Source organism: Sus scrofa, chromosome 16, assembly GCF_054392235.1.
Source record: "Sus scrofa isolate SSC_HxYL_T2T_F1_AM1 chromosome 16, Sscrofa_HxYL_maternal_Yorkshire_Landrace_v2.0, whole genome shotgun sequence".
NCBI lineage: Eukaryota > Metazoa > Chordata > Mammalia > Artiodactyla > Suidae > Sus > Sus scrofa.
In genome coordinates this window covers 53,665,699-53,693,331 of record NC_139398.1, presented here as the reverse complement: position 1 = coordinate 53,693,331, position 27,633 = coordinate 53,665,699, and the positions used below count along the sequence as shown (strand labels likewise).

The window sequence follows — 27,633 nt, the reverse complement described above, 5'->3', positions numbered from 1 at the left end:
CACTGGAAAATAATAATAATAATAAAATACATTCATATTCTCTCTCTTTCTCTCTCTCTCCCTCCCTCCACCTTCCTCTCTCCCTCTCTCTGTCCTACTTTCCAAAAAAATAGACCCAGAAAACCAACCATCTCTAAAATACATGTAAATGATACCGTAATCCAAGCAAGCCACAAAAAGTTCTAAAGGTGCAATAGAGAAGGACAGGGTGTCTGAAGGGTTCCCAATCTGTTCAGCAAATACTCACTTTCTGAAAGAGAAGGTATCTATGCAAAACTTGTGTGAGAAGGACTGAAATGTAACAAAACTCTAACTTTTCTGTAAGTGGAGAAAGAAATTGCAGAAAATGCCCAGGGGAACCACAATGGGTGGCTTTCAGAAAATAGTCCTTTAAAAGTGTAAGCTTTTGTTCCTACTCCTTGCCCTTTGTTGCTAAACTCTTCTAAATTCTAGCTTCCCCCTCACCACCAAAGAGTAGTTTTCGCAGGGTTACTTGAGGTGCTGCCTCCTAGGCTTAAGTTCTCATTTTGCCCTAAGTAAAATTTAACTCTACACTTTAAAAAAAAAAAAAGAGAGAGAGAGAGAGAGACTTCATTCTGGCAGGCAGGCAAGGGTCCCTTGATGATAGTTATCTCTGAGTCAGCTTGTGAAACTCAGCAGCTCAGGAGTTGCCCTGAAGTCCTCCAGAGCCAGATTATATTCGAGACTCAGAGGCAGTCCCTCTATACAGAAGCACCAAACTATGGAAAAAGACTGTAGCAACAGCAATAAAATCTCTGAGCTAGAGATTTGGAAAATGACATAGGCCTCTCTCTCTACCACCTCCCACAAAAAACTTCCTGCTAATAATCTAAGAACATTCAACTCAATCACCTTGGAGTAACAACAAAAATATGTTCAATATGATAGTATCAGAAAGAGGGGGAAATAAACAGCATAACCATTTTACAGATGATGAAAATTCACCAGGAAAATGTATCTGCAATGCAGACAGGAAGTATAAAACAGGCTTCTGGTTTCACCTCCAACATATAAAGAGTTTGGAAGACACCACTTCCTATAACTACTATATCCCTATAACAAGAAAGACCGAACAAGCTGAAAAATCAAGGACTTCTCTTGAAACTGTCAGAGAACTGAGGTTGCAGGGTACATGACCAGGCTGAGATTTGGAGCGTTCCATGCATCCAGAGAGACATATCTCCTGAGATAGGCTTATCTGGAGCAGAAGCTGTTGGATGTCATACTGGTATGAATATTATAATAATAATTTTGGCAAATTGCTAGAGACTAGGTATGGAGTCTTTGAGAATAAGAAGTGTCTGGGGCCCACAGTCACTGAGGAACTAAGAGACATTAACAAATACATTAATTAATATGTATTATATAAATATCATTAAAATAAAAAACCTTAGAGTACAAAGTTCATTTGAGTCTATTACTTTAGGACTTTAGCTAAAGAACATTTGGTAACAAATAGTTTTTTACTATAAAATAGTCCATATGAAGTTGAAAATTCTAAAATTTTTTTATCTTAGAGTTATTGTAAAGCAAACTTAATTATAGTCATTAATCCTAAAAACGGCTAATTTTACTAAAACTAAGGAAACAATACTACTATAGCAAAAATGCCATCATCCCAAGAAGACAATATTAAATACTTGAGAACATAAACTTGATTTATATCTGATTACTTTGTATGACTAGTTTTTAAATGTTTGATTTTTAAAATAAAACCTTAATAAAAACTGCTAAAAAGTTTAATGACTTTTGTTATTAAATGTTATACAAAATTTTAAGAGAATTTTTTTAAAAAACTGAAGTACTTTGATACAAATCTAACAAAATATGTACAGAATCCACATGTGAAAAACTATAAAATTAATGATTGAAAAATCAAAAATCTAAATAAATGGAGAGATAGTCCATTTTTATAAAGTGGAAGACTTCATATTGTTAAAATATCAATTACTTCGAATTTGATCTATAGATCCAAAACAACCAAAATCCTAGCAAGCTCTTTTAATGGATATTCATAAATAGATTTTAAAGTCTGCGCAAAAAGGCGGAAGTACCAGAAGAGCCAACACAGTTTTAAAAAGAAAAACAAAGTTGGAGAACTCACATTAACCCAATTTCAAGATTTAACATAAAATTAGAGTAATCAATACAGCATGTATCAGTGGCAGAATGAATAAATATATCAATATAACAGAATAGAAAGCCCAGAAATAGACCCACGCAAATAGTCACTGATCTTTGACAAAGATGCACTGGGAATTTAAAGGAGAAAGGATTTTTTTTTCCCAGCAAATGGTTCTTCCAACTGGATATTTACATATTAAAAAAAAAGTGAGTGTCAACATAGACCTCACACCTTACACAAATTAACTCCAAATGGATTTTAGACTTAAATGAAAAATACAAACTATAAAACATCTAGACAAAAACAGGAGAAAATCTAAATTACCTCGGGTTTGTTGATGAGTTTTCAGATACAATTTATCAGAGGCATGATTGACGAAAGAAAAAAATTAAGCAGTTAGACTGTACTAAGAGAAAAGTGTGTATTCTATGAAAGGCACTATTAAGAAATTAGAGGATCAGCTTTAGACTGGAGAAAATATTTGTAAATCACACATGTGATAACGGATTTGTATCCAAATATGCAAAGAACTCTTAAAACTCAACAATAAGAATAATCTCCCAAAATGGACTAAGGAGCTGAACAGACATCTCACAAAAGAAGATACACAAATGACAAATAAGCATAGGAAAAAACACTTAACTTCATTTGTCAATAGGAAAATGGAAATGAAAACAACAACGAATTACCACTATACAGCTATTAGAATAGCTAAAATCCCAAACACTGACAACCCCAAAGGATGGCAAGGAGACAGAGCAAACAAGAACTCTCAGTCATTGGTGGAGGGAATGCAAAATGGTACAGCAACTTTAGAAGACAGCTTGGCAGTTTTTATAAAACTTACTGTGGACTTATATATGACCCAGTATTCATGCTCTTAAGTATTTATTCAACTGATTTGAAAACTTATTACTACACAAAACCTAGTAAGCAAATGTTTATAGCAGCTTTATTTGTAATTGCCAAAAACTGTCATCAACTAAATGTACTCAATAGGGAAATGCATAAACAAACTTTGGTACATTGATATTATGGAATACTATTTAGAAAAAGAAATAAATGAACTCATGCTCAATATGGTTGAATCTTAAATGTGCATTGCTAAGTGAGAGATGTTTATTCCTACCCCTCACCTTGCCTTAATAGAAAGCTAGTTAGCTTCATCAGCCCCAGCAGAGTAAAACAGCTGTCATTAAGGAGGAATTGGTTAGGGTAAAGTCTCTACTAATTGAATCATACCTAAGACTATAAGAGCACACTGAAAATTGTTTCTTATAGAAAATGAGACAAAGAATACAAATGTAATTCTGAATGGACTTCCAATTACTGAGCTTGATACAGGGAGAACAGAACCCAACCAAGGTAAAATGTAAGGAAAAAGGTGACACAAGTGGACAATGGCAAAAGTGTCCAAGGGAGATTAATGCTAAATCATTTAAATCCACATAAGAGCTAATTTCCAAGAATTTAATGCAGTGAATGTTTTTTTTTTTGTCAGAAAAAAAAAACCTGCAACATTGATAAAAGAAAGAAAATGGATTCTATGTTGTTACTGTTTTAACAACCCTCACTTAATTCCATTCCAAACCCAATTCTATTCCTCAGAAATGACTTTTTAAATAGCTGTACTGAGGTATAATTGACATACCGTAAACTGCACGTATCTAAAGTATACATCATACTAAGTTTTGATATATTTATATACCCATGAAACCATCACAATCAAGATAATTAACATATCCATCACCCTCAAAAGTTTCCTCATGCCAGAGTTCCCCACTGTGGTGCAGCAAAAGCAAACCCAACTACTATCCATGAGGATGTAGGTTCCACCCCTGGCCTAGCTCAGTGGGTCCAGGATCTGGTGTTGCTGTTAGCTGTGGTGTGGGTTGCAGACATGGCTCCCATCACGTGTGGCTGTGGCTGTGGCATAGGCAGGTGGCTGTAGCTCTGATTCAACCTCTAGCCTGGGAACTTCCACGTGCTACGGGTGCAGCCCAAACAAGAAAAGATAGAGTTTCCTCATGTCCTTTTATAAAACTTTCCTCCTTCTTCCTTTCTCCTCCCTCCTGTCCCCAACATAGCTCCCCACCGCCACCATATTTCCAGCCAGCCACTGATCTAATTTCTGTTACTAGAGATTAGTTTGCATTTTCTGGAACTTCGTATAAATGGGATCCTATATTGTATTAGTTTCTTAAGACCGCCAAAACAAATCACCATAGGCCGAGTGACTTAAATGTTTTCCCTAAGAGTTCTAGGACTAGAAATCTGAAAGGAGTATGTTGATAAAACCATGCTCTCTCTAAAGGATCTAAAGAAGATGCCTTCTACAGACTCACAGACTTTGAAAACAAACTTTTGGTTACCAAAGGGTATAGGTAGGAGGGAGAGATGGATGGAGGGTTTGGGATCAGCATATGCACACTGTGGTACATGTAGTTATTGGCCAACAGGGAACTACTGCATAGCACAAGTAATTCTACCAATATTCTGTGTTAATTTATAAGAGAAAATAATCTTAAAAAGAATGGTTGTGTAACTAAATCACTTTGTTGTAAAGCAGAAATTATCACAACATTGTAAATCAACTATACTTCAATAAAATTATAAAAATAAAAAATTAAATAAATGAAGATGTCTCTCTTGACTCCTCTAGCTTCTTTTGGTTGCTAGCAAGCCTTGGCATTTCTTGGTTTGTGGCAGCATAACTCCAACATCCGCTTCTGCCTTCACCTGGCCTTCTTCCCTGTGTCTCCTCTGTTGTCTGTTTGCCCCCAAATATCTTTCTTCTTATAACGAAATCAGTAATTGGATAATCTAGCAAAGACTCTATTTTCAAATAAGGTCACATTCACAAGTACCACAGGTTAGGACTTCAACTAATATCTTTTGGAGACCATAATTTAACATGTAGTAATCTGCCTTCTGGTCTCCCACAATGCATGTCCTTCCCATGTAAAAAATATATTTACCCCTTAGCAACTTCCTCAAAGGACTTAACCCATTCTAGAATCAACTCTAAATCCAAAAAATCCCATTCAAATGTTATCAATACAAGTTCCAAAACTCACCTTCTAAATTATCTAAATCAGATAAGATAGGACTCTGGTTATGGTCCATTCTGGGACAAAATTCTTACCCAGCTGTGGACCTGTGAAACTAGATAACTAGTTAGTTGCTCCCAAAATATAATGGTGGGACAAGTATAGCATATTCCCATTCCAAAAGGGAGAAATTGGGAAACATAAAGGAGTTGCAGTTCCCAAGAGCCTCTCCAACCCAGCAAGGCAAATTTAATTAGGTTTCAAGTCATAAGAATACTCCTGGGGTCCTGAAAAATTAGTTTATCTTTTCAGTCATCAGTGTTAATTATATATTTAAGGTAAAAATAACTTTCTATGAACCTGATTAGTTTAATGTTTATTGTAGTGCCTCTTGGACCATCCTCATAGGTAGATCAGATAACAGAATTAGAGTTTCCAAGTCCTGTGGTTTATACATCTAGGGAGAAACAAAGTCCTGTTAGTGGGCAGGAAAGGTAGATCAACATTTTATGTATAATTCAGGTATTAAGATTTTGACCTTTCTATTTATTTTGATATAACTTTTTAGTCATGAAGGAGCTTCTCGCTTATTCCTAGGTATAATTGTATAGTAAGGATACAATGCCCTATTACAAAGGGTAAATTGTATGTTTTGATTTTAACTAGAAACTTGGGTGACATTCCAAAGGCATTCTTCTTCTTTTTTTTTTTTTTTTTTTTGTTTAATCACTGCACCCATGGTATATGGAAGTTACCAGTCCAAGGATCAAATATGAACTGCAGCTGTGACCTATATCACAGGTATGGCCCAGCCAGACCCTTAACCCACTGTGCCATAGCAGTAACTCCCCAAAAGCATTCTTTAACTTACTATGTTGTATTAATCACAGAAATGTAGGCTGATGCTATATTTACCATTGCTAGTTGTTTCTTTAGATTTTTCAAAAATTTGGGGGGGGGGGGGCTTTCAAGCTATATATTCATGTCAAACTGCATCAATGTACTTACTTGCACAGGATTTTTCTTAACCTCTCCAGTTCCTATTCCTAGAGCACCATTAACTACAGTCTCTTTTTGCTCTCTATGGTCCCTGTAGGAATCAGAGAGGGGCAAAGTTAGCATTATTTTGCCCCATATTGATGCTCCAGGGTTCAAAAATTGAAGCTGGACTCTGAGGTTACACTGAAACATAGCTACTACATTTTATTAGTGTTTATAAATAATTACAGAATTCTACTTTCATTAAAAATATGATGCAAAAAAAAAAAAAATGGAATTTCCGTTGTGACTCAGCGGTAATGAACCCAACTAGTACCAGTGACGATGTGAGGTCGATCCCTGGCCTCACTCAGTGGGTTAAGGATCTGGCGTTGCCATGGCTGTGGTGTAAGTTGCAGGTGTGACTTGGATCTGGCATTGCTGTGACATAGGCCAGCAGCTATAACTCCGATTGGACCCCTAGCCTGGGAACTTCCATATGCCACACCTGTGACCCTAAAAAATTTAAAAAAGAGGATGCAATTAGTATATAAGTTATATCTTTTGACCACTGTGGCTAGAGTCCTTAGGGAGAATGTGTTGGAGTCTTCAAATTCCCCCACTCTTCATGGATGTGGATATCACAATTTGAGGGTGACACCCTGCTTCAATAAGCTGGTCTATAGTCTAGGAAGCACTTTATCTTCAAAAACAACATCCAAACTACATGCATCAGATTGCCTTTAATTTGAATAATATGTCCAAGAGAAGGAACCAAAAAAATGTGGTTTTTTTGCTGTTTTTGGTTTTTTTTTTCACCTGCAGCACACAGAAGTTCCGAGGCTAGGGGTCAAATTGGAGCTGCAGCTTCCAGCCTACACCACAGCCACAGTAAAGCCATATCCGAGCTGTATATGGGACCTATACCACAGCTCACGGCAATGCTGGATGCTTAACCCACTGAGTGGAGCCAGGGATCGAACCCTCATCCTCATGGATATTAGGTTCGTAGCCCACTGAGCCACAATGGGAACTACACAAATGTTTTTGATTTTCTATAGCACTGAGTCTAATATACTAATTAGAAGTCACATAAGCACTCCAAGTACCTATACAATTTGAGACATAATATTTGGGAAGGTTGATGAACCAGACTATTAATATAATGATTTAGATTGACCAAACTAAATATTGGGTAACCAGATATTGGGAGGGAATTTATCCTGTGGTCCTAGAATTGTGTCTAAAGCTGAGGAAGGTAATCTAAAGAGAACCAATAGCTTATTCCTAATACGAATATTATGGAGCAGAAGCCAAGAGAGTTTCAGGAAAGAGGGAGGGGTTAATTACATCAAATCCCCATATTTAAAAAGACAATGACAGGAAAATAATTACTTCCAGATCTAGCAATTAGGAATCGGTGGGGGGTTTTTTGTTTGTTTTTTTTTTTGTTTGTTTTTTTTTTTGTTTTGTTTTTTTGCTAAAATGGTAGGAATTGATGCCAAAATGCAATGAATTGAAAAATTACAAATAAATTAAACTAATTAGTACAGAACACTCCTCAAATTTTTTTTAGAAATGAAGATAGGAAACTGGATAGGAGGTAAAATTAGATGCTCTGACAAAGAAGCCAAGAAAGAAAAGCTGAAAATACTCAAAACAGGGAGCTAAGCAGGGTTGGAGATGATGGAAGACAATGAATCAGATGAAGGTCACTCAGCAGAGGCTCAAAGAACGTTTGAATAAGTTAGCTGATATTATTACCAACAAGAAGTGATGTGTTCACTTGGGTAGAGGAAGTTCTGTAAAAGGTCAGTCAAAGGTTCTGGGTGAAATTCTCACTTTGAGTTGCTATATTTGTGTTATTGTTCACAGGGTCTTTCCTTTCAAGTCATCCCAAACTGAACATAAAGCTTTTTTAACTAATGTACTTCATAACATGTTTTGTAAGAAGCAATTAGAGAATAGAGTATACTTGCAGCTAATAATAATTTTATAACACTGAACTAAATATTTTAAAGCATATCACTTTCTATGTTATCAGTGAGACTTTAACATTTTTATGCATAATGAGCATATCAAAAAGTGGAATTCTTCTAAAAACTACCAGAAAGAGAAGAGGAGGTCTCATTTAAATGCTAATAAAATTTATTTTTTTCACATCAAACATTTTCAGAGTTAACCTTATTTAGCCATAAATTATAGCAAAATAATAAAATAGACTTTCAAAAGAGTTTAACTTTTTGCATTTCTAGAAGATTATAATTATCCCTTGGTCCTCTGAGGCTTATAATTTGATAGCATGCCACTCTAATAAATAGACCAATTTTGCAATTCTAATATAATCCTATCACATCTTATTATTAGATGATCATTAACACTTAAACTCAATGATTTATTCTTGCCCTCTGTTAATACACACTGTCATCCCTTATAAAAAAGATTAAAGGAAACAGAATGTGTTCTCCCTGGGGAAAGGGACGCAATTTGTAATAAACTGGCAAATAAACCTCATAATTAGCTTCTACACAGTGTCCCCATTTTGATCCAAACCTTTAACCTCTGCAAAAAATAGAAAATAAAAATACTGATAGGACATTAAGAGCCCAGGCACAAACCATAGATAGAGAGAATCTACTGGGACAAATGTCCTTGTTCTGACAAGTAAAGTATCATATCTAGGTTTCCACCTCTAACCCAATTCCACTTTAGATATGAGAAGCCTTGGGAATAGTTCAAGTGGCCAAATATTGAAAAGAATACTAAATATCGAAGTTCCATCGTGGCTCAGTAGAAAAAAATCTGACTAGTATCTGTAAGGATTCAGGTTCAATCTCTGGCCTCACTCAGTGGGTTAAGGATACGGTATTGCCCTGAGCTGTGGTGTAGGTTGCAGACATGGCTCAGATCCTGCATTGCTTGGCTGTTGTGTAGGCTGGCAGCTGTGATTCTGATTCAACCCTTAGCCTGGGAACTTCATATGCTGGGGGACATCCCTAAAAAGCAAAAAAAAAAAAAAAAAAAAATACTAAATAACTCAGGAAAGGGTACCTCGAAACAATTTGATGATTGCTATTTTATCCCTTTCTGTGTGAGGGTTCAACGTTCTGGTGATAGGGCCTTCATGTGTGCTTATATTCTGGACCCTTGTGTCTGCTTATATTCTAGGCCCCCAGACCTAGCACTCACTTCATCAGATTACTTCAAAGCCAAGAGTATTCACATGAAAAGAAATTGGGGAAAAACAAAATGGGAGAGCAAGTCTATTTGCTTCAGTGAGAGCGGGTTAATAACTAGCTTATGAAGTCATGCAGAAGAGCACCACTGGAGGAATCCCCTCAAACTCTTTCTCTTTTCATGAGTCTCCCTCCAAGATGTGATAACTACCCTTAAAAGTTGTCTCCGACAACAGAGAACAATGGTTTCATACATTACCGTTTAGCTACTTCAATGTTTTGTTAAATAGTAATTTTCCCTAGTGGCTAAAACCAGATAGAATGTGATGTATTCATGGCTCTTGGCCGAGAGGCTTTTATTTCATGTGGGATCAAATCTACAGGCTCCTCTTTCTCTAAAGCAAGCTGGATTAAAGAAAAAAAAAAAAAAAAGACAAGGAAGGAGAAGGAGGAAGAGGAGGAGAAGAATAAGAAGAAAGGGAAGGAAGGAAGAAAAAAGAAAGAAAAAAGATACAGCCATCAGAATACTCAAGAGGAAACATAATTGTACAAGACCCCATGATAGGGGAAAAAAAACTTTTCAATTAGGTTTCAAAGGCTCCTAGATGTGAGCATTAGGAAAACTCCTCCTGGTATAATTAATGAAGTCTCTACATTTAAAATGGATCCAAAGCAAATTTAGAATCTCTATTATAATTAAAAAGGACTCCACTGTGAAAAAGTGGCCATTGTGACACCAAAAGGCATAGAATAGAACAGGGTGGAATACTTATAAGAGAGCTATTATAATAAACCTAAAAATCTGAAGATCAGGATGGAGATAATTCTTTCAGCCAGAGCCAACTAAGATTTTCACTCTCTCCTTATAAAAGTGGAAGGAAAGTGCTAATTTCAAAATTCTAGTCTGTAATATTTTAGTTGTTGTATCTACACAATAACTAGACTAAAGTTCTAAATCTATAACTTGTGTTCAGTCATTTACAATGTATCTTTTTGTTGGCCTGATGAAGCCCCTTATTATAGTTATGTAGCCTGTGTGGACCCTGTTGGCTAGGGCTGATGCTCAGAATAGGCAGATCACACAAGTAAGCCCACCTTATACACTAGTACCTTAGCATTTATTTCTGAGTAAGAGAATAACACGATTCTATTCATTTTTCAAAAAGTATTTCTTGAGCACCTACAATGTGCACTGCCTTCTGAGAAAAGCAAAGATGACAATTCAAAGGTAGGTAAGAAGGGGGTTGCTAAGGCATATGAATAAGTGCCAAATTAATGACATATCGAAATCTCCTGATCCCCCCCTTAAATACCCCTCCCCCACCTATTCAATAATGGCACTCAGCCACACCATCTCTTACACACATTTCTACTCTAAGTTACTTGGAAGAGGGGACTGACATTCAAGTTTGTATTCTCAGGATATTACAAATGTAGTAGGTGCTTTGGAGTATAGTTTTGGAATGAATGATTGAATTCAAAGACCAGAGACTAACTTTCAGGTCATGAGATCTGGAAAGATGTCAAGAAGAAGGCAACCCAACAGACCTGAAAAAACCAAGAAATTATGATAAAATTAGTGATTGGAGGTAATTTAGAAGACAATGTCTCTGGTCTGGATAACGTAACTGCAAGTTTTGCATCCTGTCTCCTACTTCAGAGTTCTCTTCCCCTATGATCTCCTCCTAGATCAGCCTTCCAAACATAACACCTGCAAGAAAATGGACAATTACTTATGAAAAGGGAGTTGATTTTTATTTGCATCAATTTTCCAGACATATTCAGATAATGGAGGGAAAAGACAAAGTTTTGATTTGAATTTTCCAGACAAATTACAACTGTAGACATAGTTATATTTTTTCAGTCCTATTCTCTTAGAATAGTTCATTTATTTCATGTTATGAGCTAAATTGAGTCCCTTCAAAAACTCATGTTGAAGTCCTAACACCTCCATATCTCAGAATTTAATTGTATTTAAGTCTCTAAAATGGTAACTCAACTGAAATGAGTTCACTGAGTTGACTGGTATCCTTCTAAGAAAAGTAAGTACGGACATGGACACATACAGAGGGAAGATGAAGACACATACAGGGAGAAGAGGGCCATGTAATAAGCCAAAGAGAGAGGCCTGGAACAGACTCTTCCTTCAGAAGGAATCAACCCCACTAACATCTTAATCTCAGACTTCCAGGCTCTAGAACTCTGAGAACATAAGTTTCAATTATTTCAGTCACCAGGCCTGTGGAACTTTGTTATGGCAACCTTAGCAAACCAATATACTGCATATAAATTTTGTAGCCCTTTAGCTGTACTGCCCTTGGTTTGTCCTTCATTCATTCCAGGTGGTTGGAAAAATCTGCTCATTTTTGACACTCAGATTAACTGATTAGAAGGTAGAGAGACTCCCACTTTGTGATGGAGGGGCTATTATGGGCAAACCAGTGACCCTGGAGGTAACTGGTCCCTTAGGCTGACTCTCCCCCAGAGAACACAAGGTCATCCCAGCCACTGAACAATCTCTTGGGGCGGGGGGGGGAATAATGAAAACACTTCTGTAACGAGACACTGCCCTCTACTGGAAGTTGTTGGGAATTACAGAGATCCACATGAGTCTCAAGCCTTAGCAGAGGGGAAAAAAAAAAATAGAATTGGTTTAAATGTGAAGAAGCAGTGACCTCAGAGGAATTGCTAAGAGAGAACACTGTTTTCCCCCACCCACCCCTACATAAATCTAAATTAAAGTGTAGAAGAAGAGAAATAGGACGACGTTCAAATCACGTGTTGCTTATTGCTGCTGAGGGCGAGGTGTGTGAGATAAGAGGCTCACGCCCACTAGGGAGAGTCCCCACACTCATCCTCCAAAGGATTTCCAGCTCCTAGCTACCCAGAGTGCTCTGGGGGCCAGCAGCAGGGGCCCTGCTCCAGAGCTGCTGAATGCAGATCTCAAGTTTTTAAGATGCCCAGATGACCTATCAACATCTTAAAGCTTGAAAGGCACTGCAGACTTACTCAGAAAGGTGACATTTTAATGCTTCTCTAGTAATTCCAAGTGGGAAAAGGCAAAGCAACTTAATAAAGGCACCAGAGATGACCCAGCTCTAGGTTCTAAGTTCGTAAGCTCATTTTTCTTCATGTTAGGGCATATTATCCAAATACCTCTAAAATGTACAGGTTAAGTCAACAAATGCTTAATTAGTCTTTTCTTTTTCCTTTTAAATTCTTAAAACTCAACTAATGACAGCTTGAAACTGATTTCCAGCGTTTTCCATTGAAATGCTACTTCTAGGCCATCCTGTGTCAGATAAGCAGGGAGTCTGAATTTTAACTCCTTTTTTTTTTTTGCTTGTTAGGGCCACATGTGCAGCATATGAAAGTTTCCAGGCTAGGGGTCAAATCAAAGCTGCAGCTACCGGCCTACCCCACAGTCACAGCAACACAGGATCCAAACTGCATCTGCAACCTACACCACAGCTCACGGCAACGCTGGAGCCTCAACCCACTGAACAAGGCCAGGGATAGAACCTGAAACCTCATGGTCCCTAGTCGGATTCGTTAACCACTGAGCCACGAAGGGAACTCCGGTCCTTAACTCTTCTTAATGAATATATTTCACATATCAAAATTATCTCAGCAATTTGCTCAACAACATTAGAAGCCATTACTAAATTACAGTTCAAATTCATTTCATCTGTTTCCTAAAATGGCCCTATTGGTCATCTTCACTATTCTGAAGCATAGTAGCAAGAAACAGCTATTTTTGTTTATCAGGAAAGACAGTTTTTCTTGTAAATGCCCCCTTAAACCAGGGTATATTAATTTGCTTAAAATTGTAGTTTATTTCTGGTGGTATTCTGGTGAATGTTATAACTAGCTTTCAAAAAAAAAAAAAAGTTTAAGCTGTAATTTGTAGTATTTGCCAATTGCCATAGTGTAAATTCTCCCATCTTGAACAGTTTCAAGATACCAGCATAGTCATGAAGTTGGGGAAAGATATGCACAGTTGCCTCTTGGCAGTACAAGTAGGCATCACTCTTTAAAATACTACCAAATAACTGCCCCCCCATTTCCTAGACTATTTCCTCTACTAAAAACACATGTCAATGTACAGTATATATGCTGTGTAATTGTACAATCTTAATATACACCAAAAGAAAACTACCAGGTTTGAGATAAAGCACTATTTTTATTAATGATGTGGTTAATACTTTTATTATAACAGTAAGATGGTTATAGATCATAAAAATTTAATGCTATGAAACTCTCAAGGAGCAGAGATGCAAAACAGCTACTGACTGCAAAATTTACTCTAATAAACTTACCTTTCCCACACTTACTATAGGAGCAGTCTTCCACATAAAGAAGGCTAAGTTTGTATTTAGTGTCCCAGCAACTACCCCTAAAGTGGTCCTAGTTATGGTAACCCTTCCCACAGTCATTCATTACCAATTACTTTTTGCTGGCATCTCAAGGCTTTTCAATCTAGGCCAGTCATGCCCCAGTAGTTTTTGTGCTCTATCTTTAATCTCTCCATCTCATACCAGAAAAACTTGTGTATATTTTTATTAATTTCCTAAGGAACAGGACCCACCTCATAACTTAATTCATTTGTTTTTCATCATCAATGCCACTGTTATGGGTTTAATTGTATCCTCCTCAAATATGTTAAAGTCTCAGTACCTATGAATGTGGTCTTGCTTGGTAATATGGTCCTTACAGACGATCAAGTTAAGATGAAGTGATAAGGATGGACCCTAGTGCACTATGATTGATGTCCTTATAAAAAATGGAAATGTGGACACAGAGACAGACATGCTTAGAGAAAAGACCCAGGAAGAAGATGGCCAGCTACAAGCCAAGGAGAGAAGCCTGAACAGATCCTTCCATCCAAAGGAACCAACCTTGCCAACATCTTTATTTCAGACTTTCTAGCCTCCAGAGAGGTGATTATTTAAGCCACCCAGTTTATGGCAGAGCCAGTAAATTAACACGGTCACAATTAGAGGAGGTATGTCCAATGAAATTGTTTTGTTTACATCAAACTTAGAGAGTAAGTGATCTTTTTATTCTTATAAAACTTGACCAGATTCTAGGTTATTCTAATAAAAATGTCACTCACACCTTTGCATTTTGAGATGCTTTCAGAGTAGGAAGGAAAAGAGTGGAGAAACGGTAGAGCATCAGACACAATCCTGACCACATCACTGAGGGGAGAAGCACATGTGAACATCATTAGTCACAAATGTGATAGAAAAAGTGCCTGAGAAAAGCTAAAATATCGGTACAAAACTACTATCAACTTGCTAATCTACTATTAAAGGGGAAGAAAGTCCTTCTTGGAATCCTTTGAATGGACTCCTCAGTCAGCCCCAAATTCCAGCTATATTAACAGCAAGCTCTGAAAATTAGGTTCTAAGCCCAAAAAACACACAAATTGAGATATAACTGCTAAAGCTATCATCAAAATTCTGATTTATTGGATCATAACATTTTAGATCCCAGAGAGATCTGGGAGCTTCATACATTATAAGAAAGAAGTAAAACCTACAGGTACGTATCTGAGGTTATAATTAGTGGGGAAACTCAACCTCCTTCCTTATTTTCTCCTATTCCAGTCCAACCACCAGAAATGAAGTTTAGGAACATGATCTCGTCTCCTACTTATTAGAAGAGCTTTTATAAAGATGCACATTTCTAGGGCCTGAGCTTACAAATTCAGATTCAAATCCCAAGGTTGGCTCACGGATCTGTACTTACATTCTTGGGGAATCTGGCCATGTAGCACAGGTTGAAACCACTTTTGAAAAAGATTCTGCCCAGAGACGTATTATTGCCTTTGGTCTGCTTCACATTCCACTCAGACCCAGTCCTGTGTGATGATTAGCACATCTTCTCTAATCCTGACCAGAAATGCTTAGGGTCCCATGGACCTGCTTATGATGCCTGGAACATTCACACTGAGCCTGATAATATAAAGCTGCTCCCCCTGACTCCTTGGCAAGTTCTAAATACACAGAATATTTTAGAGCAGAAGAGGAAAAACAAACCTGAACTGTCTTAAAACAACCTTTTTTGAATGCTCCCATTTCATACTCATTTTCGGTTCCTTAATTTGCCCGAGTACATTCAATTTGCAGCCTCACACAAATAGCCATTTACCCATTCACCAAGGGCAAGATGATTTATGTAGGGTGAGTTGTAATAAGCACAGTTTTCATTTATTTTCCATCATTGCTGTATCTCCTAAGGGGAGTGTTGATTTTAAGACAATAATAAACCCAAACCAAAATATTAATAAAACAACAGCCTGGTGGATCACAGTTATTTATAAAATTTGATAGTTCAAATTGGGATACAGGATTTTCTGGGGGAGGGGGACACTGAGGAGAACACAGGAGAGAGCTAGACCTAAGAAATCTGGAGGTGAAAATAGCTTGGCGCTGGTGGTAGTGGTGGTGCAGGTTGTCATCTACCAGCTGTGGGACTCATATGAGGCTGAATCTATACCCCAGACATCCATCCTGAGCTTTGTCATGCTCACACTTAAAGATCCCTTGCAACACCAACAAGGGGAGACTGAAACTTTAAAATTTAAGAAGTGTGGTAGTACTAGAAATTTTACCTTTGAAACTTTTCTCATAAATTCTCTCTCTTCATCCTGATTCTATCTCCTTAGATGCCACCCCTCTTTCAGGATCTCCCATTGACCTGCAGTGCAGGATGCAGCAGTAGACAACCTGCAGTAGTGTCAGGGTTTCTATGCCAAACTGGAGAACCCAAGGAAGATCTGGGATCAGCCATCTTTTGAAATCCTCCTAGTTGGACTGTCTCTCCTTTGAAGATTTATTTATTTGCAAGAGGAAAAAAGGGCAATGGGGCTCTTTTGGGATTTATGCTTCAGAGTCCAGTTTTGACCTTTTTGCCTTTGTTTCCAGCACTGAAACATGAGACCAGTTGGGTTTAGTGGCAGATAGTGTGATTAGTACTAAAATCAATTCTGTATTCCTTCAGGTCTCCTCAGAGGCTGCATTGTAAACAAGAATTATCTTATATTTTCAATAATGAAATAGATCTATCACATCTTTATGTTAACACTTTATCTGACTTCGGGTTTCATCTGTCAATGACTTCATATTTCATATTTCACTATGGAATACTTTCCTAGTGAGCAAGGCATCTTCTGACACAGAGGCATGCTGAGCAAATCACTTCAGAACAAATGAACATCAGCCTGTGGCATTTTAGGTTCAGGTCAAGCATTTGCACAGTCCTGCAGTGTCATAGCAGAATAGGGATAAATCCTCCAGCCTCTGGAACTGGTCCCCAAGAAGTGAGAAGGAATCTGGAAGCTTAACTAGACAATGTCAGAGAAACTCAATTCACTGAGCTTTCTTCTAGGGATATCTATCTCCAAGGCCCAAGAGGCACAGAAATGCCTGCCATTTGTCTCAGAAGACCACAGAAAATCCCCAGACACCTGCAAAGCAGGGAAACTTGTCCTCGTGATAGCAGTTTTAAGAAGGCAGGACTGGCCGGACAAGAACCATGATTTTCCAGCCACCTTGGAGTCCCCATGGCCGTGATGACAGCATACCTCCCTCATTTCCTTGGTTTTCAAAGACCTTCAGAAAGGAAGAAGGAAGAATTAGAGAATTCTCCTCTCCCCAGCTTTTCCTTAACCTCTACCTCTGGTTACTCCCACAGGGACAGATACACACAATGTAGCGCTATCCTAAATAAGAACTCAGGAACCATGGAGTCATCATGAAGGCTAGAGAAATCTCAAGTCAGTCTGGTAAGTGTTCATCTTTGGGGTACAAACCATTAAAAATAATCACGTACACAGTGTTGCTCTATAGAGTCCAGCATCTTCCTACTTCAACCAGTTATTTGATTCTGAAGACTTTGTCTCCAACTTTAAGTTTCACCTCTTTCTGGGCCTGATGTCTTCTCTGTGGTCATTACCCTACTGATGTCATAGGTGTCTCTGAAGCTTCCAATCCATGCACAACGCTCGGAGAAATGTGCTCCTTGAACCCTGCCTGTCTCCTAAGTCTCCACTAGCATTCTCCTCTCTGTGGTCCTGCTCCCTGGTGGTATGAGGCCCATCATCTGTTCAAAGGAGATGATGGACAGAGGCACCTGTGCACATACGTGCCTAGATATTAGTTCCCTATTCTCAGGGCCACCAGGGAGGACCCCTCACTCAAGGCCAACCCTCCAAGATGAGACTCCCCAAGGTAACATCCCAGTTTTATTCTCTATCATCAAATATCACCTACAATTCTAATCTAGATCTGAACACCTGCTTTTCTTCTGAACCCTGCCTAACTTAAACCATCTCTTTGCTTCTGTTATTATTTCCCCCCTCTGTGTTTCTCCCTTGGATAATGACTTCCTCATCCAAATCAGCTTTCCCAAATACCTTGACTTACGAAAGCTAGAAATAAAATTCTATCAATGGGAGTGGAGATGAAACCTGAGGCATAATGGGTTTCCTGTCTGACCTTACAAGACTTCTTCAAATGCCTCAAAGGTGGCTAAGATTGCCTTTAGAAGATTAGCCAAGGGCCCATTACCTGAAAGCAGGAAATCAAGGCCCTCCGAGCTTTTCCAACTAAAAATTGAGAAGCATCTAACAACTAATAAAGCTAAATTCATGCATTATTAAGGAGAGGGGAAACTTCAATCACCCTCCCTGTGCTCTGGAAAAATTCATGAATAAATAAATGTTAATGCTAATAGCTCCCACCTCAGAGACAGGTTTGTAAGATGCCCCATCCTTAAACCAAACTGCATTCTTAAGCAGCTCTCCCACCTGACAGTATATCTGGCAGAATTAGTGAGCAGGAATGACCTTTAGTCAGTCTGTAATCTGAACATGTAATTGATGACAGCCGCCAAAAGGATACTAACATCTGACCTGGTGCTCTTCCATTTTCAAGGTAATTTGTATCATAATGGTTCATTTAAAAACATGTACAAGCAGCCTTATGCAGCACTGAATATAATTACTTATTCACATTCTCAGGATCTAAAAGAAGCAGAATAGGCTTTTAAAAATCAATAGACAAGCCTAAACCAAATGGATTATTCATTTGAACCTGTTCAGCTGACCCACAGATTCACAGTCCCAACATGGTTAGAAAAATCAATCCTACCCACCTCCCACTATGAGGAAAAGCATAGGTGTCAGGGGGGAAGAAGGCTGCAGAGCAGTCCTGGTGTACAAGAAATTAGAGTCCAAGACAGTTTTAGGATGAACCAAGTTCTACAGGAGAGCAGAAAGCCATGGGGTTCATTTTCTACTTTCTTTTATAATTCATAACATCCTGGGTGTTCTAAGTTAGGAAATTTCTAAGCCGAGGCATTTTGGGGGAGCCACAGCAGGAGGTGTGGTGACCTGGAGAGCACCAAACATGGGTGAGGGCTTTTACTGAAGAGAATGAGTCCTGGTTGGCAAGGCAAGGAAACCAGGGGTTATTTTGATTCAACAAATGATTCTAGGGATAGTACTATTCTGGGCCTTTGTACATTAGTAACTTTCTGGGGTGAAATGAGTATGGAAAGGAGGGTTTTATCATAAAAAGGATGTCTTTCCTGTCAGTGGCATGATGCAGTGATGAAAGATAGGAGTAGGTTTCTGGATCAGAGGACTAAGCCCATTCATCAAGGTGATAACAGGGTACATTAAACTTCTAGCCACACCGGGGCCTGGAAAACTGGCAGCGGGAGGGAGTTGTGACAACTCCATCTATCTTTCTTTCTTTCTTTTTTTTTTTATGGCTTTTTAAGGCCGCACCTGCAGTATGTGGAGGTTCCCAGACTAGGGGTTCTAATCGGACCTACAGCTGCTGGCCTACGCCACAGCCATAGCAACATGGGATCCTAAGCTGCATCTGCAACCTACACCACAGCTCATGGCAACGCCAGATCCTTAACCCACTGAGCGAGGCCAGGGATCAAACTCACAACCTCATGGTTCCTAGTCGGATTGTTTATGCTGCACCGCAACAGGAACTCCCAGTTCTATCTGTCTTTATAACAGGGATGGAACTCAAGGGCTCAAGGAGTTTCAGAGAATTTCCTTTTCTTTTTTCTTTTTTTTCTTTTTAGGGCCACACCTTGGCATATGGAAGTATCCAGGCTAGGGGTCCAATCAGAGCTGTAGCTGTTGGCCTATGCCATAGCCTCAGCAACACAGGATCCCAGCTGCACCTGCAATCTACACCACAGCTCAGGGCAATGCCGGATCCCCAATCCACTGAGCAAGGCCAGGGATCAAACCCACATCCTCATGGATATTAGTCCTGTTCATTACCACTGAGTCACAATGGGAACCCCCAAATTTTCAAAAATAAAAAATGTGGAGTTCCCATCCTGGCTCAGCAGAAACAAATCTGACTAGCATCCACGAGGACGCAGGATCTATCCCTGGCCTCACTCAGCAGGTTTAAGATCTGGCGTTGCCATGAGCTGTGGTACAGGTGGCAGATGCAGCTCATATCTGGCATTGCTGTGACTGTGGCGTAGGCCAGTGGCTATAGCTCCAATTCAACCCCTAGCCTGGGCACCTCCATGTGCAGCCAGTCGGTCCTTAAAATAAATAAATAAATAAATAATTTATTTGTAATCACTCACATAGACCATATAACAATTTAGGGGTTGGTAAAAGTTTTTAAAAGAGAAAGGGGACAGTGGAGACAGGGAGAAAGTTGTATTCACGGGATAATAAAATTTTGAGTATTCTCATATTAAATAAGCTAACTCAAACGCCAAAAATTCCATAGCCTTTCAATCAGAAACAATATTCCATTCATAATAACCTTATTTATTTTGCCGTTAGAGATTGATTTTTATAAATCTGTCCAGATGACATTTTCTAAATTCTGTTAATCTGGATTCTGTCACTTGAAAATAAAAAGCTCATACAGTTAGGAGTCCCCGGTGGCTTCGCCATTAAAGATCTAGCATTGTCAATGCTCTGGCTTGGGTCACTGCTGTGGCAGGGGTTGGATCCCTGACCCAGGAACTTTCATATGTCGTGGTCATGGCCAAAAAAAAAAGTTCGCACATGTAAACATCATTTAATTATCACGAGTATAACTTAAAACATGAACACACTCTTTGACTTTGATTGTTTTCAGTACACAATGCAGACTGATCTTCTCAAAGCACTCATATTTACAAAAGTCAAAATCCATGGCTGCTTTAACAGAACCTGTCTGATAAACTGAGCAATAAACATAACTGTAGCACCTGTCAGGTGAGAAATAAGTAGACTCATATGCAGACATGGTTTGCTGTCATGATTCATTGTTTCTCTAACCCTCTTTATAATAGCGGGAAAAAGTCCCTATTGAAATGTTAATTTAGAGTTATACCAAAATCTTAAGCACAAATTCTAACTCCTGTTTTTGGATTAGTAGAAAAAGTCAAACACTGACATCATGTATTACTATGGTGTGATGCTAACAGATGAACTTTTTCCCCAATCTAAACCTCACTGCCAGGAACCTGAGGCTCAGGTGTCAGCTGTTACAGATGAGCCTCCTCCAACTGGAATTTCTAGAAGATAATGCATACAAGGGTACTTAGCACAGAAACCAGCAGGCAGTCCATAACTATTAGTTTCAGCTCCCATCCTCCTTCCAACATTACTAACTCACCTGGTCATAATTATGTCTAGTTCTCATGAGCCTTCTGAGCTCAAAATGAAATATGAGCAAACTCCATTGTCTCAAAATTTGCATTAACAAGAAGGGCCAACTCTTCCACTCTCTTTTAAGTGTCCTATGCCTTTAAAACCCATTTTTCTTAGGTTCAACAATCATCTATGATGGGTGACCATGACAACCTCCGTATCCTCTCTGTAAAGCAATATGACCCCCTCATCAAGGTTCCACACATTGGCCTTGCAGGGGTCTACAAGATAATATCAGGGATTCAAATAACATCATGCAGAAGGGAAATATTTACTCCCAAGTACTATCAAGTACCATGCCAGAAAATGAATTGTGAAAATGGTGCTACCTCTAGAAGAAATGTATATATCATTAATTTTATTTATTTATTTATTTATTTAGTCTTTTTGCCTTTTCTAGGGCTGCTCCCACGGCATTTGGAGGTTCCCAGGCTAGGGGTCGAATCAGAGCTGTAGCCACCAGCCCACGCCAAAGCCACAGCAACAAGGGATCTGAGCCGCATCTGCTACCTACACCACAGCTCACGGCAATGCTGGATTGTTAACCACTGAGCAAGGCCAGGGATTGAACCCACAACCTCATCGTTCCTAGTCAGATTCGTTAACCACTGCGCCACGACGGGAACTCCTATATCATTAATTTTAATGTGACTTGGTTATAATAACAAAGGGAAGAGAGAAAATACATATTATCCTGTTTCATGCTTTTCCTACCACTTTGTATCTCCTTTGCCATGGATGACTGATTAAAAATCTACACATACCCTCTACTTTACAAGCACTGACTTACTTATCACTAATTCTCTGATATACAAAATCTCACTATCTTCTTCAATAAAAACATTCCAAAAAATTAATACTTCACTGCTCTGGGAAATTGCCTAAAAGAAATGTGTTTTCTAGTGGCCTTTGTTTTCTAGTGGCATCTGTTGCATTTCATATCTCATATAAAATAGCTCATTCATTCAACAAATATTTATTAAATGCCTACCATGTACCAGGTATTCTACTCACCATGTACTGAAGTTATAAGTGAAAAGAAGACAAATACAGTCCCTACTCTCACAGAAATTACATTCGAATAAGGAAGACTAAAATTAAGCAACTAAAACTCTTCTTAAAGTCCCCAAAAAGATGAGCAGTGTGTTGTGGTGGAGATGAATAGTACAATTCGAAAAAGAGGGACTAAAGGAGACAGAGAAGTCAGAAAAGGCCATTTTGAGCAGGTGACCAGTGGTCTAACACTTGAAGGACAAGAAGAAGCAATCATCCAAAAGGGTAGAAGAGGAACATCTCAGGCAGTGGGAATAGCTAGTGAGCTCTGCCTCAGAAAATCCCGTGAACCTTAACAATTGTCTTGAGGAAGGAAGGCTACATGGTTAGATTTGATCACACTTCTCTTTCCCTTAGGTGCTCTTCTGTCAGCCCTGATGGACCTCCAGGAACAAACACTGCCCCTAGACTCGGGTATGTTCTCACATGGCCCAGGGACAGCCAAGGAGCTTGATGTGTCAATCAATACATTTCCCCAGTGTTCAATCATGAGTAAAGAATTCACCAATAAGTGACAACTAAAACTAGTCAAATTGACTTTGCTTTCTGAAGCAAAATCAGAAGGCAAGGCTAACACAGTGACTTTCATGCTGTGATCTGCAAAGACAGAAGTTAACCCAGAGACCATTTTCATATGTAGCCAAGAAAGTAGGGCTCTACCTCACCACAATCACTTTCATCTACTTAACATAATAGAATCTTCTGGAGATTTCATTTAATGAAAGAGTTTTGTGACCAAAAGGGATTTGAAAAACATGGTTTCTAGCCTGTGTTAGGACATTTAAATGAATCCGACACTCCCAAATATGGGAAGAGATGTTGGCACACGCTCTTGAGTTCTCCCAAGCTACCTCCTATTTTTCCATTCACTAAACCTAAATCTTTTTTTTTTTTCCTGGTTCCCCAACTCACATTCCATTTTGGCTTCCTACCTTGTGTCCAGTTCCCTACTTAGCCTATAAAGTACTTGATAAGCCAATTTCTTTCTCCTCACTTTAGGCCCAAAAACAAAACAAAAACAAAACAAAGAAAGACCTTAAAATTAAAATGCAGAGACTATTAAAGTATAAAAGTTAGATCAATCCAGAAACAAACATGTTTAATATTGAGTCTAAGTACTGGTTTTCACTGGGGAAAAAAAAATTAGAAAAATAACAAAAAATCAACTAGCCAACTTTTCAAGATGTGTGAAAATATTCAATGTAATCTAAACACAAAATAAATAGAAATACATAGTATAGTCTCTTATTATGAGCCTCTCTTTTATCAGAATACATCTCCATTCCACCATCTCTTTATTCTGGAAGGAAAAGAAGAAAAGGACAAAATCAAGAGTTGAAAGAAAAGAGAAAAAATACAAAAACTGAAAAACATACAGAAAGAGGACTGTTTTTTTAAATCTACAGATAGTTTTAAAAAATAAAAGATCATCTTGTAAACTTCAAAAAAAATCCTATATCCAAAATTATTGGATTTTTCCATATATATTGTTTAGTGATTTTATATCAATAGTTTAGAGAATGAGCATCCTGCTTAAGGCGTCCATCCCTACTTTTTATGAAAATATGAACATTTTATCAGAAAACTCGGTGTGTTCCAAGCCCAGACGGACTGGTCCCTGCTGATTTCAGGGAAGTACTATACAACTTCCTGGACTTTTCTTCAGGGTTAGTTAAAATTAGGTGCTAAAGCAAATGAACATGGGACTAATTTTTAGCTCACAGATGCCTATGCACCCCAGAGAAGACATTAATATTGTGTTAGGCATGGTGGAGGTGCCCATTTAATGTCTTGGTCAAATTTATTTACCTGTTGTAATGAGTTCATTTCCATAATGTAATTTCCAATCAGAAGCATGAAATCAAAATTAGCTAACTACATGCTATCTTGTGATACAGTGCAATGAACAAGTAGAATTAAAATCAGCTTAGCTCAACACTACTAGAAAACTAGTGAAAAACTTCAGATTCACAAATCAACAAAATTTATATATCTGCTACTTAACTCTAAAATAAATGCATCTGAACACTAATACTCCAAGTAGTCCTCATTTGAATTATACAGCGATTAGGAAGCCAATATGTATTCTCAAAATACAAGAGCAGGAATAATTTACTGGCCCATTTGCATATCAGCAGCCCAGGGAAGGCTTTTGGTAACCAATCCATCTGCTCCTGCGACCTGTCCAAACCAAATTCTTTAACTGGATTTCCACAGGTTCCTCATATAGAAGATAAATTTATAAGATGTTCCTTTGGCTTTCTCAGGGTTAGGAGGATATATTTAAAAAAAAAAAAAAAAAAAAAAAGAGGACAGCTATCAGTTTTCAATTATCCCTCAGAGCAGAAAGAATGTTCACTTCACATTTTAGGACATAATAATAAAAGAATTATGTAACCTCCAGTCACTCCTTGAAATTCATACCTGGGACTCCGCTGGGGCTCTAGAGATGGAAGCAGTGAGCTCTTCTAAGAACAGTTTGGAAAAGAGGCTTCCAGTAGAAGATGAAGGCAGTTGTACCTCTGAAGAAATCTAAAGGGACACTATTTTTGCAGGCCAGAAAACAAGCAATACTTGTAAGAGGCAATATAAACTTTTCCAGCTCTACCTCAGGCCTGGCTCCGGTTCCCAGCCATTCCAAGTAGCCCTGCACTGGCTTAGGATGAGGTGGGATCTGCCCGCAGACGCTTACCAAGCACGTCCCCCCAACTCCCCGTTGCTGAGTAATGAGATTGTGGTATCCCCCAGCATTATACTTTTTGTGAGACCAAACGTTCTGGGTTGTCCCTAACATTCCTTCACCAAGAAGCAAACACATCATTCACTTACTCGATAAATATAGTTCTAATTAAAATCCCATCTGCATTCATCGTCTTGTAAAATTACGTATAAATGAGTCTTTTTGTTTTTTTTTAATCATAGTCTTATAGATGCACAAGGCATTGAAAAATATTTCAAAGAAACAGAAAATAAGCCCCTATTATTAAGAACTATTAAAAGACAAGTAGATCATAGTACATAAATAAATGAGGAGTCAAATAAACACATGTATATCACCTTCACATCAAGCCACAGATATTTTACTTGAGAAACTATATAAGGTCACTTAGAAACATTATTAAAATTTTGAATTTCTCCTTAATGTTTCTATGATTAGAAGCTAAACTCACAAATCGTTTCCCCTAAACATAGTGTTTCTAGTACAGTTATAATAACATTACTATAATCAATATGCATCTGTCTACTACTTTATGTCATTTCCTCCCACCATAATTACTCTAAAGGCAATTTTACAGAACCACACTTTAATTCTTCATCTTGACTACATCTGAACAAGGGTTTAGCAAGCCTTTGTGTTTTTATCTTTGTGAACTTACTCTTTATACTATAAATAGAAATCCTCTACCTTAATACATTACAAATCAGTTATATTGCTTTGTCTACGTAATAGACAATTCAAACTAAATAACTGATAACCCATGATTTTTCTCTTGAGGAAAAATATGAATATTTTATCCAGGAGATGACTGGCTTAAGGACATCCATGTTCACTTGCCTCGTGAACACAGCACATCCACAAACCTCGTTGGTGTCCTCAGAATGTCAGGTCCATCACTTTTCCCCAAATCTACCCTGATTCTTATTATACTGCCATTCTTGATTGCTAAGAGAATTCCAGCCTGCCTTATGCCTGAGACTACACAAATTATACAATAACTAAATGTTATTACAGAAAATAAAGACTAAGCCTTGAGGGACTACATTCTAAAAGGTAAATTGATATTGGTATTTAGTGGAGAGGATTTGCAGATAAAGGACAAAGGTTTAGAATATGAGATATACCCAAAAGAAGGGATGAGACATGGCTGGACTTCAAGGGCAGACCCTAAAGGTCTCTATTGCCTTGTGAAAATTGTATAGTTTCTCAGGCAGGAAAAAGATTCCCAATTAATTACATTTGCAGTGGGTACAACTTTACCATTTTCCCTATAGTTGGCTCTTATCAGTGGCCCTTTGACCATAGAACTTTTTGGATATGTTGATAATTGATAACCTACTAGGTGCTCCTTAGTTTGGATGCTTATTACTAAGCTATCTCTCCTAAAGTAACGTGGAGCAGAAATTACATGAATCATCCAGACATAATTCAGGCTCAATACTGAATGAGAAATTTTTTGGTAAAAACATAAGCTCAAGTGCCCAGGATGTTCTTTTTAAGGGCAGGATATGTCACAAGCAGAAATAAATCTTTGAATGTGATTAAAGCCTCTAGTGAAGTTACTGTGACATATTCCTATTGACTAATGTCAAAATTTTATATACAACTATTCCCAGTTAATAAGACTAATGTGTTTCCAGGTTGGCTGGCTAGTCACTGCCTCTTTTGATTGATGTTCGTTAAGTCAATCACTAAACTGCTATATTGACATTTTATTTTATTTTATTTATTTGCTTTTTTAGGGCCACACCCGTGACATGTGGAAGTGCCCAGGCTAGCTGCCTAATCAGAGCTACAGCTGTCAGCCTACACAACAGCCACAGGAACATGGGATCCAAGCTCCATCTGCGATCTACACCACAGATCACAGAAATGCCGGATCCTTAGGCCAAGGATGGAACCCACATGTTCATGGATCCTGGGCGGGTTGGTTAAACACTGAGCCATGAAGGGAACCCCACATATTGACATTTTATTAGAAAGCATTTTAAAGTTCAATTTGATGAAGATGCTAGCAATTAAATTTTTCTTAAATAATTCAAAGAGTATGTTAGAATATTTGGCAGATACATTCCAAGGCAGACCCAAGACCTATACCTGATAACCCGATGAGCTGGATGTACATCAAACCATTAAAAGCTAGTTTTTTAAGATAGAAAAACACTAGGAGCAGATATAACAAGTATATCTCCATTGTTATTGTCATTGGTGATCCAATAAACGTGATCATAAGAAATGTGAATGTAAGAGAAATGGAAATAAAAAGAGAAATGATATGAAAGTCTTCAGAAAAAATGTTTTAAAATTACAAGACGTGTTCTTGCACTGAATTTTTTTTTTTTTTTTAAGTTACGGAAAGATGTGATCCACTCATTTTGCTGGGGATACTATCAGTAGGAGAACAAATGTCCGTACAGTACTAGGTCACACATACTTTAGGAAAGGGATTCAGGATTTGAATTCAAATCTCTCTAGTCCTAATATAGTTCTTTTCTACTATATTATACCACCTCCAGTGCTGGCTACCTATTTTGAAACTAGGTTGGCAAGTTTGTATTATTCAAAATTTCTGGGACGCTTCTCTCCAATCAGATTGCTATTACCTATTTCAATATTCATACTCATTCAACAACCATTTTCTGGAGAACTTCTTGTATGTGGGAACTCTACTGGTCAACTAGCACATCAATGAAATTCAAGAAATTTGGTCGAAAGGATGAAAGTTTTCTTGGCTTCTTCACACTCCCCCTCACAGCACCTTAGATGCCTTCCATTCCTTGCATCTACCCTGCCTTAGGCTTTACGAGTTT

At 38.1% G+C, this 27,633-nt stretch overlaps 2 protein-coding genes across 3 annotated transcripts in view; one reads left to right on the top strand and one right to left on the bottom strand.

The window, feature by feature from the left end:
- The window catches only part of IPO11 (importin 11), an 820,387-nt gene that overhangs the window by 192,477 nt on the left and 600,277 nt on the right, over positions 1-27,633 (bottom strand). The window contains exon 31 of one of the 2 annotated variants that reach the window (XR_014831435.1): positions 6,205-6,286. The exons of the other annotated variant lie outside the window; for it this stretch is intronic. The gene's annotated coding sequence lies outside the window, so the exon portion shown is untranslated. The remainder of the gene's footprint in view (positions 1-6,204; positions 6,287-27,633) is intronic. 2 annotated transcript variants of the gene reach the window in all.
- LOC110257266 (uncharacterized) overlaps positions 1-27,633 on the top strand; it is an 826,705-nt gene that overhangs the window by 730,846 nt on the left and 68,226 nt on the right. The window contains exon 12 of the mRNA XM_085002418.1: positions 17,052-17,142. The gene's annotated coding sequence lies outside the window, so the exon portion shown is untranslated. The remainder of the gene's footprint in view (positions 1-17,051; positions 17,143-27,633) is intronic.